This window comes from Coptis chinensis, chromosome 5 (assembly GCF_015680905.1).
Source record: "Coptis chinensis isolate HL-2020 chromosome 5, ASM1568090v1, whole genome shotgun sequence".
In the NCBI taxonomy this organism is placed as follows: Eukaryota; Viridiplantae; Streptophyta; class Magnoliopsida; order Ranunculales; family Ranunculaceae; genus Coptis; species Coptis chinensis.
Window position 1 is genome coordinate 21,690,091 of NC_141460.1, and position 12,053 is coordinate 21,702,143.

At 36.4% G+C, this 12,053-nt stretch overlaps 1 pseudogene across 1 annotated transcript; it reads right to left on the minus strand.

The window, feature by feature from the left end:
* Positions 1–1,729: 1,729 nt before the first annotated feature.
* Positions 1,730–2,938, minus strand: LOC147497077 (senescence-specific cysteine protease SAG39 pseudogene; annotated as a pseudogene). Its single transcript, XR_015196797.1, has 2 exons — positions 2,497–2,938; positions 1,730–2,320 (listed from the first exon to the last, which is right to left on the minus strand). The product of XR_015196797.1 is annotated as a senescence-specific cysteine protease SAG39 pseudogene (transcript).
* Positions 2,939–12,053: the final 9,115 nt, after the last annotated feature.

The following is a 12,053-nucleotide window of genomic DNA, read 5'->3' on the forward strand; positions in this document are numbered from 1 at the left end:
CTACATGTGTTCTCTCATTACCTCTAACAGGTACGATCCTTTTTTTCTTTTATGATCTTATGTACTACAGCTTTAATATTATTGTTATTTTGAATGTGAATGTTATTACACTGTCTTGTTTATGTTATAATGTTTGCCAGTTTCTCAATATGAGGTTTTAGGGGGGAAAAATAGCTAGACTTATTGCAACATGTTGTGGGAAGTGAAGGTGTTCGGCATATATATTTTTGAGTGTTATGAGATGGGGTTGTAGTGTTTTTGTTATAGGTTGTAAGAAGTATGATGATATTGGGACAAAACTTAGATTATTTTATGTTTATGTGTTATATTCTACTGCTGCAGTGTAGTGTACTTTGACTACTGTATGCATTGGTTACATTGGTTTTTATTTGTTATTAATTTGTGGCAGGAATGCAGGATATAAGGATATATCTGATATTAATACCATAATGGAAGAAGAAAAAAAGTCTGATGTTGGAACAAACTCACAAACGCATTTAATATACCGTTGTAAGAAGTGCCGGAGAATCGTTGCATCTCAGGAGAAGGTGGTTGACCACAAGCTGGGAGAGGGTGAGAGATGTTTTAAATGGAAGAAGAGAAGTGATTTGTGGGACACGGAGAAGGAACCACCTGAGTGCTCCTCTATATTTGTTGAGCCCATGAAGTGGATGCAAGCAGGTTATATTTTAGCCCAGCCTATTTATATTTTTATACTTGTTAAACTTAATTTGTAAATTGTTAGCCTTTGTTGTTCTGTGCTGCAGTGGAAGAAGGTACAGTGGAAGAGAAGCTTCAGTGCTTGGGTTGCAAGGCAAGGCTAGGTTCCTTTAATTGGGCAGGTATGCAATGTAATTATGGTTCATGGGTGAATCCAGCTTTCCAGCTACATAAGAACCGAATAGACGAATTCCATATATGAGTAATGCTATTTGTATTGCTTGATAGCTGGACAAGATGAGACCAAATTGGGAAGCATCAACAACTAATCATGGAGTCTTAGGTATTTGTAGCATATAATTTCGTTTGTCTTTAGGTATGCGTATCATATAATTTAGTTTGTCTTTTAGCAACTTGTATAGATAATTTTGGACAAAAAAGGACATAAGATGATAAGAGAGCATGTTGATGTATGGTAGAATTGATATAGTATTGGTTATTAACATGCAATTGTTCACGTAGGATGTGATTGTTCCAGTTCATATTGATTGGCATCTTGCTGAAGTTGTATGATCTTTTTGTTAGTTTTTTTTTCTAGTGTTTCGTGTTATACAATCTCTGAATGATGCTGTGAAAGAGAGAACTGTGTGCTATAATGATCTGTATCTTGTTTATATGACTCTGTTTTGGATGTTTACTAATTTCAGCATTCAGGATTACGAAGGCTGTGCTTGTTTACATGTAAAATATTGGATGTAATTTTGGGCTAGAACAAGGGATGGGTTTGAACTTGAATAGGGATGAGTTGTTGATTGGTGTTTCTTTTCTTTCTTTTTTTAACAATAATTTAAGTTTAAAACAAGGAATCACAATCATTCCTGCTTGGAATGACAAAAAGTCATTAAAACTAAAGAAGTTCCCATTTCACCTGAAACTTATACACAAAAGCTTTTATTTACAAGTACATTCATCCTTTCATGACAAGCCATATATACAGCTAAAAGGGAGCTTAGTATATATTCATATAGAAATTAGAGCGCACCGGGGGAATAGAACATTCTTTGCTTCCTCAAGCAATAGGGTAAGAAGCATCCATGGCGATACCAAAAATACCTCCCTTGGCATCGACATCCCTTTGCATTCTTATGTATCCATTCTCACCCTATCGCTGCCCCATGAGTTCTTCACAAGCCAATACTTAGTCCCATCGCTCATCCTCCATACCCAACCTTGATACACTGTGGTCTAGGTCTCAGATCTGTGACCGGTGAATACACCACTTGAATAGAATTGGAAATCGAGCCTCTGCATGATCAATCGCCACAGCTATTGGTTGGTTGGACACGCCCCTGCAGTAAGGCCACCTCACTATTTCTTGGGACATCTTCGTGACTGCTGATTTCAGCTGCACGAGAGGCTTACTCCTTAGTATTGCAAGTATTGTCTGCAGCAGTGTAAGGATAGGTAGTTTCTGAGGCAATGCCTTTGTTGCGTTGGACAAATAGAAATGCATCATCCATTTCACCACCCTCACACCCTTGGTCCACGCCTTTAGTGTCGCAGTCCACCAATTCCTGTTCAGATAAGGAGATCAACTTCCCTGTTTTTAGCTGAGTAGCTCCTTCCATAGCTGCCACTGCTGAGAATGCCCAACAAGATCCTGAAATTTCACATGATTATATTAAGTTAGTGATTGTTGTTATCTTCCCTGCAAGGTCACAAGTAGCAACAACAGGCATAGAAAGAAAATTATTTGTAGTTACAAATTGAGGATAAAGCCTATTTGGTTTTTTTCATTATGAAAAGTTAGCCTAGATCGCTTTGTAAAATGTTTACCACATTGGCCTTGGTCCTTGATGGGGGTTACTGCGCCTTTTTTCCTCCAGTCCATACTAGAGGGAACTGCAGTGACATTTTCGTATCTGAAAGGAGTGGCATGTAAAGGTTTTGCTGGTGAGCAAAGTCATTTGTATCCATTTTGAGCTGCCTTTAACTCTTCATTGGTTTGGTCTGCAAACCCGTTAACACTTAACATGTAGGTTCTGTTCCCAACCGTGTTCAAGGATTCAATACGTTTGACATTTTCTTTGAATATTTCAAAACGCGTCTCCTTCTCTGTTGCGTCGTTATATACACGACCATACTGAACCATCCATTGTTCATATCTTTCCAACATTGAAGCCTCATTCAAAGTTCGAGAGGCAGCTTGACAAGCCCAGAGGCTTAAAATGATTAGGAGTATATTGGAAAAGTGGATTGATTTCCATATTGGAGCCATTTTAGCTGCTTAAACCAAGTCTCTAATGGAATTTGTTTTGGATGAGCTTCTATGCACACTTAGACTCAAGCTATCTTTGAGCTTATATAAACAACTTCCTGATTTAAATTTTTATATTACACTAACAACAGATTCAGTTATGTTTTTATTATATATTGATGAAGATAGAGTGATCGAGACCTACTCTCCAACGTCCACAGTAGAATATACTGATTTAGACTTCAAGAGTGCCACTGCCGGCACCTTTGTGTTAGTAGCAGAGGTATTATTACCCTGCTGACAAATTATTGGTTTTCTCTTGGGCCATTTAGAATTTTAGACAACTATTTTGGACTGTATAACAAGTTACTATTAGATTAACGTGTAAAAATTAGATTTTTAGTTTCACTATGAACTTGATTTTGTAACACTGATGGTGTCAAGTGCGTGTACTTAAATTGATGAAAGGTAATATTTTCAGATATAAATGGATTGACTAATTTAAACTTGGTAGTCTCATGAAGTGCTGAAAAACAGCTCACAGCTTTTTAGAAAAGAACTCTACCAATAAATATTGAATCATGTAATTCAAACCCTCCAAGGGGAAAACTTTTTTTGTAATTTTAACAGCTATTATGGAAGCGTTCATTGATAAATGCCGTACAGTAAAACTTCTGTAGGTGGTCAAATGGTTCCCGGAATAGTAGTATTTTAAGATGTGCTACGTTGCTAATAGTGCTTTAAGTAACTTTATTAATGGATCAAATGGTTCCTCAAAACTTGTCTCAGGACATACGTATGGACGATTCAAAGTAAAAAAACCAATAAATAGGTAATGTACAAAATGAATACAAATCTTCTGTGAAAATTTGGTCGTTCTAGAATCTCTAACCTTGTTTAAAGGAGTTTTTACCAAAAACATAAATAGTCCACCACTTTAGAGAAAATTAAAAACACAATAAAAGACAACTAACATTATATTGGCAAAGAAGGTAGAAGATCGAACTTGTTGTCATTGTTCAGCCATTAAATAGGATGAGACTTCACTTCCAACTTATGTGTTAGCATATACTTCTAAATAAAACTTTGGGTTTTTTAGACTTGTCCCCCCATTTCAAAGATGAATAAGACTTGCTCCCCAAATTCAGGAAAATTAGACTTGCCCCCCCAAACTCAGACTCCATCTAAGTCAATGCAGTTTGACTGTTATCTCCGTGTGAAATGTCCAAACTACCCTTTCGAGTGTAAAATTACCTAAATAGCCCCTTGACTTCACAAGACCTTGAAAAATAAAAGGACACGTGTAAACATCTTGTTCACTCCGATCAACAGTCCAGATTGCATCCCTAAAATTCGCGCTCTCTCATTTTTAAGGCGGGAAAATGTACTCTAGCTTTCATTGTTTGTGTTGAGTCATGGTGTTAGGTCGTGTTTGATAAATTCATGTTGTTTTAGTGTTAGTCTTCATAGCAAGTGCTATTTGTCATCATTTTCAACTGTCAATCTGTTGCGATTTGAAGAGGAGAAGCAAGGACGAATTTTTACTGCAATTTGTAGGTAATTATGTTACATTTTAAAGTTGTTTTAAGTATTTTTGGTGGAATATGTTGATTTGGTACCTGGGAAATCGAGAAAGATAACAATTTTATGCATGTAGTTTAAATTTGTATATAATTTTGACAATTTCGATTCAACCCAAGATATAATTTTGGTTTTTTATGTTAACATTTATGTTTGTATTATAGAAATGGGTGATAGGAAAAATTTGAAGATACATTATGCTAGGTTGTTTTCAAAAAGAAGAAATGGAGAGGAATTGTCACATTTGGATTACAGATCAAAATATCCAGTTAAGGAAATGCTTGATGTTGATAGTGATGAGTTGAATATGATAGACTTTTCTGCAGATATTAGTCTACCTAGTCACATGTCAAAGTTGGATTATATGAACATTAAGTTATTCTATCTTGTTAGTGGTAAGCAAGTGTATGTAAATAGTGATAATGGTCTTTTAGGAATGTTTGATTTGTTAGTTGTTGATGATGAAGGGTATTGTCATGTATTTGTGGAGAATGATATGGGTGAAAGTGTTGTTCCACCATCTCAAGAATATGATGAAACAATGTGTACACTAATGGATTTAAAAAAATTGATTAAGAAGAGGGCTTTGAATGCAAATGACAAGGGGAATTCCATGCAAAAGAAGAATAAGAGTTTTAATGACAAGGGATTTGGTAGTAAGCAAAATAAGAAGAGTGGTAAGGACAAGGGAGAAGCAAATGGAAAGAAGAAAAGTACAACACATATGAAGGGTAAAGGCATACTAGTTGATGAGGAAGATAGCTTCTGGGTTGAACTTAGTACTTTTAATAAGTTTTTTGATGAAGAAATGGATACTGAGCTGCCAGAGTATGTGGATGTACCAGGACCTGCAACAAATGATCCAGTAGAGATTGATGTTGAGGTTGGGTTTAGAAACCCACCTAGACAACTTAGGGAGCCTCAGATTGATCAGCTTGATCTTGATGAGGGATACCACAGTATAAACTCATCAGATGAAGAAATAGAGTGGCAGCAACTAAGGAGTGATGAGTTTTACAATTTTGTATATGAAACCTCCAATGTGTATGTGGATGAAGGAGAGATAGTTATGCCAACATGTTCTGATGAATGGAAAGTTGGCATGGAGTGGCCTGACATTGAAACTCTAAGGCATGAAATTTCAGATTATTGCATAAAGAATAGATTTGAAGTTGATATGAGGACTGTCAATGAAAGGTACAAGATTAGAGCTAAATGTAAGGGTAGCTACAAGGGTAAAGACTGCCCTTGGGTTGCTTATTGGAGACTGAGGCCTGATGCCTTCACAATGAGATTAAATACATTTGTAAATGAACATATATGTTCTGCTGATCCAGAACTGAAGAATGGGATGGCTGATGCAAATTGGGTTGCAAGAAAGATTACAGCACAGATGAAGGTACATTACAAGACCATGTCTCCAAGATTTATCATAGCTGAAGTCATGAGAGGAGATTTCCATGTTAGTATTAGCTATTGGATTGCTTGGCATGCAATGTTGAAATGTTTGCAAGATATTCGTGGTGACTATGGAGCAAGTTATAACATGTTGCCTGTGCTATGTGATTAGGTATGTTATTTATACCCTTATTTATATTTGTAAATAATTTGGTTGTTTATCATAATGGTGTTTGAACTATTTCAAATGTTTACTTGATATAGATTTTGAAAAGTAACCCAGGATCCAAAGCATGTTATTCTAGAACTGATGGTACTTTGAAATTTGAGGATATGTGTGTTTGTTTTCCTGCTTCTTTGCATGGTTTCTTGAATGGTTGTAGACCTATCATAGGACTAGATGGATGTTTTATGAAGGGGAAGTATGGAGGGCAATGCTTAAGCATGGTGGCCTTGGATGGAAACAATGGCTTGTTTCATGTGGCCATTTATATAACTAGGTCTGAGAATAAAGATAGTTGGATTGGGTTTTTGAATATAATGAAGAAGTATGGAATAGATGAACATATGGAACCTGTGACATTCATTTCAGATAGACAGAAAGGATTGGTTGAGGCTCTGGCACATGAATTTCCTAGGAATCCCCATAGGTTTTGCTTTAGGCATATGTTCAAGAATTTCAAAAAGTACTTTAAAGCCAAATACTTAGAGACTATAGTTTGGGGTGCAGCTAAGTGTTATAAGAAGATAGAGTTTGAAAAGTTAATAAAGAAGCTAGGAAGAGAATGTAAGGAAGCTAAGGCATGGTTGCTACAAGAAGATGTGGAATGTTGGGCTAGGTCACACTTTGATCGTACTACAAAGTGTGATCATATTAGTAACAACTTCTATGAGTCTTTTAACAATTAGATATTGGAACTGAGGGATAAGCCAATAGTTCCTTTTGTTGATAAGTATCATACATTGTTAATGTCTTTTCTGTACAAGAGGAGAGAAAAGGCCAAGGAATGGGATGAGGATGGTCTAGTTCTACAAGTGGAAAAGAGAATCAAAGAACTGATAAAAAAAGTCCATTGGTATCATGTGGAGTCAAGCAATGAGGTGGTGATAAGTGTTAAAACTGAAAGTGGAACTAGATTTTGTGTGAACTTAGTTGACCATGAGTGTAGCTGTATGAGGTGGCAGTTATCTGGTATAGTTTGTGTACATGCAGTGGCAGTGTTGTATCCAAGGAGAGTATATTAGAAAGAATATTGTAGTAGCTATTATTAGGTGTCGACCTACAAGCTTGCTTACATGGGACACATCATGCCAATGCCTGATATGTCTGAGTGGCCTATGAATTGTGTAAGTTGTAGTCTATCTATAATTAATGATTGTGTAGTTTCCTAATCTCAAAAGGACTAACATATATCTTGTATGTAGGATCTTGAAAGACAAATCATACCACCTCCATATGTCAGAGGCATTGGGAAGCCCAAAAAAGCAAGGACTAGAGGAGCATATGAAGAAGTTAATCCCAACAAGCAAATCAAACTTTGTTCTAAATGCAAATAACCAGGACACAATGCCAAGACTTGTAAAGGTCTACCTGCTACAAAGAAAGATAAGCATGGAAAAAAATCTCAAGAGGAAACTCAAGCATCACAAGCTTCAGCTCCTGTTCCAGATGAAGCTTTAGAATCCACTAAAGCATCACAAGCATCATCTCTACTCAAGCATCATTATCAAAAGCAGCAAAGAGGGTTTGTTCTAAGTGCAATCACCCAGGACACAATGCCAAGACTTGAAAAGGTCTTCCTACTGCAAAGAAAGATAAGCATGGCAAAAAATCTCAAGAGGAAACTCAAGCATCACAAGCTTCAGCTCCTGTTCCAGATGAAGTTAAAAAATCCACTCAAGCATCACAAGTATCAACTCCTGTTCCTGAGGAAGCTCTAGAATCCACTCAATCAAAGATCATCAAAAGCAAAGAGGAGGGTATGTAAGAAGAAGTATGTAGAATCAACTTCTGAAGGACCAGCTCCTACTGAAGCATCCAAAGCAAAGTCTGCAACAAAGTCAACTACTGAAGTAGCTCCAAAATTAAGTGTGCAAGCATCTCAGGCTTCATCAGAAACTCCTCAATCAACAGCTCAGCCTACAACTCTGACTTTTGGACCACCAAGAGTAAGAAGATAAAAAACTGCTCAAGTTTTTAAGGTATATTTTGTAATTGTTTTAAATTACAATATGCTCCCTATGTCAGACCCTAGTTGATTAACTTAAAATTATGTTATGTTATGTTATCAGGCACCAGAACAAAGGCACACATTTGGCGATTTCTTGTCTAAGCAATCAGGCAAGTCATCCACTAGTGTGCTTGAAGCAGCCAAACTGACATTTATTGCTGGGGGAACTGTCAGGGCACCAATAACAACCAAAAGGCCAAGGCCACATGGACCAGGATCAACTCCATTTATGCCAGCAGGACCAGCATCTCAACCTTGGGTACCACCAGGACAAGTGGGGGATGCACCATTCAAAGCAACTAAGAAAATACTGCCTCCTCTTGCTCTCGGCCCTTTGCCAACATCAAGGAAGAAGTTTCAAGTTGTCAAACCCAAGTGATGTGGGTCTGTATAGGAGTGGAGTGAATTGTTTTTGTTAGTAACTCATGTCAGAAATTTGGTTAAGGTTATGCTCAAGGTTTTTACTCATGATATTTGGTTGTTTTGTAAAGGTGCCCTTGTTATTTGGTTGTTTATGTTGTTTTGTTTTGATCACTTTATAAGTTTGAAGCTTCTGTGTAAGCACTAGCTGCTTTGGATAGAAGAAACATGTCAGACCCTATTTGGCCTCATGTAAGCACTCATGTCAGACCATATTTTGCCTTCTTATTCAATTGAAGGTTTTTACCATGTCAGACCATATTAAGCAGTCAAAGAACTTTAACAACATTTGGTTATGTTGTTTCCATTTGGTTCCATTTTACCATGTCAGACCATATTTTACAACTACTTCAATATTGGTGTAAATGTAGAGTTAATCTCGATAGCTGCAGCAATGTGCATGACCTGAATAGAAAAACTCATTAGCATACAACGTACAAAGCCCACAACAGAAAACCAGACATACCACTCTATGGAAAATGGCAAAGAAGAAACCTAACATTCAAATAAAAATGTGTTATAAGAAAGTAAAACAGACAACTCAAGGTACTCAATTACCATGTCATGAAACCACTCTTCAAAAGACCATATCTTGATAACCAGGCTAACACCAATCTCAAAAAGGGTTTTCACATTCATTCACCATCAGGAAAATCAAAAAATCAAGTTCGAACAAACTATCAAAAAATCAAGGGTAAAGACATTACAACATTTCAAAACACAAAATCAAGTTCACACAGAACTTTAACAACATTTCCATTTCCATTTTACAGAGTGCTCAAAACACAAAATACAGCATTACAACATCAAGGGTAAAGACATTACAAAAATCAGGAAAATCAAAAAATCAAGTTCACACAGAACTTTAACAACATTTCCATTTTATAGAGTCCTCAAAACACAAAACACAACATTACAACATCAAAACAAAACATTACAACATCACTTCATCTGTTCTTAACAATATCAAAACAAAATAGTACTCCCTAACTTATTAACTAACAACATTACAACATCACTTCATCACTTCTTAAGCTTCGGCAAGGGCACACCATCAGTAGGAAGTGCTTGAACCACTTCCTTAAGTTGTTGCCTGTGTTGAGGTTCTGCTTGTGGTCGTTGAGCTGTAAGTGGCAAGACCCTTGTAGATCTCCTACCAAATCCACGAGCTGGAGCTGGAACTGGAGCTGGAGCTGGAACTAGAACTGGAACTGGAACTGCAGATACATTTCTCCCTCGAGCTGATCTGACCAGATGTTCAAAACCTGGTGGTGGAGCATCTGCCTCTAGAGCTGGACCTCGAGCTGGAGCTACAAGTACATTTTTTCCTCGAGCTGATCTGACCAGATGTTCAAAACCTGGTGGTGGAGCATCTGCCTCTAGAGTTGGACCTCGAGCTGGAGCTACAAGTACATTTTTCTCTCGAGCTGATCTCTCCACATGCTCATAACCTGGTGGTGGCCAATCTGTTTCCAGATGCTCATGATTTCCACTTCCATCTCCACGTTCCATCTCTATGAAACAAAGTTCCCTACAGTTACGACATGAAGTCATCCTCAACTTATCATTTTTCAACACAAACTCCATGAAAACCCTACTATTCACCCTTGCTTTCAACATAGCTATGACAGTAGCACCAGATTCCTCTATATTGTCAAGATCCACCTCCTTCGAGCATAACTTGGTCTTCACCATTTCTACACTTTATGTCAGACCACTCAACTGAAAATGAACTGAAAACCACCACGAGTAGCTTTTATAGAAGTTTTTACTCTTCTTGGAACCTGTTAGAAAGATTTTTATAGAAGAATAGAAAACAATACAACACGGTCTCCAATCTTTACCTCAATCTACTAACAACATTCATTCTTACCTAAAAGTAACTTCATAACTCCATCCCATTAATGAAAAAGTATCTTAACATATTAATTCCCAAGTCAAAAGTCAATGAAAGTCTAAGAAATAGTTCTAACTCAAAGTTCTAGTTGCTATTTTTAGTAAAGACTAACTACAACTAGAGGAATTACACCTGAAGTATAACTAACATCACAGCTATAATAACTAACAAGTATGTTGAAGTACAAATACGACATCACTGATATTTATTTAGACTAACAACTAACATCATTGGTATGTTGAAGTACATGCATTCCCAATCTAAACATATAGTTAAAGAAACAGCCCCAACAATACTATTTTTAATTTAGACTTGCCTCCCTAATATAAACCTATAACTAGATAAACACCCCCATTCTAAGATAACCATAAACCCTAATTTCAAAAGTAGAATAACCATCAGATAACCATAATGCAAACAACCAAGAACCATTTGACTTTGATCTTCTTCACCTCCAACTCCAATTGACGATTCACCATCTCCAGTCTACGATTTTTTGCTTTTAAAGCTTCAACTTTTGCCTCCAATGCTTCTTCCTTGTTCTTTTAACAATTTGGATTTTTATCAACCCAATCGGAAAAGTGGCAAGACAATTATGGGTTGTTATTATTGTAATGTCTGCATCCATAGAACAATCGACCTAGGTTCGTGTCTGTATTGGACCTTTTAACAGATAATGGATCTCCATGATAACAAGTTCTTTGGGATGAACAAGAAGCGGAAGACATTTTAGGAGTTAGTAATTGAAGATGAGAGAGCGTGAATTTTAGGGTTCTCCTATAAAAAAAAAAGGTGAAAAAGTGAATTTTAGGGTTTGTAATAGGGATGCAATCTGGACTATTGATCGGAGTGAACAAGATGTTTACACGTGTCCTTTTATTTTTCAAGGTCTTGTGAAGTCAAAGGGCTATTTAGGTAATTTTACACTCAAAAGGGTAGTTTGGACATTTCATAAGGAGATAACGGTCAAACTGCATTGACTTAGACGGAGTCTGAGTTTGGGGGCAAGTCTTATTCACTTTGAAATGGGGGGCAAGTCTAAAAAACCCTAAAACTTTTATATGTAACAAACTAACAATATACTTCTAAGTTGAATAACATTCTTTGTTAAGTCTTAATTTTGACAAATATTAACCTTCCATAATCCATTCTCTTCTAGGGCATTCCTTATAATATTTTACTTCTTAATTAGTGATCACAACAACAAGCTGATTAATTCGAAAACCCTGAGGTAATATGTTATTAGTGATAGCAATGTGATAAATATATACAAAGTTCAACTTTGAAACTTTAATGGTCTGTTAAATTAATCATTTCCCTTTGCAAATTTGATACATGATAGTGAAAAGGGAATTGGAGTATATACTACTAGTGTATTTTTATTTTTATTTTTATTTTTTGGATCAAAATATTCTACTTGTGTTACGACTTATTATGCCACGTACTGACCATGTCCAATATCTGATAGTGCATTAAGTAACAACTGAGAAATCTGATTGTGATAATTGTATCGTTCAAATGATCAAAGGTAAAACTGAACCATTACAACTAAAATGTTTTTAGTTATATAACGCTTTCACAGAAGCCTTGAGATAATTCATATACATTC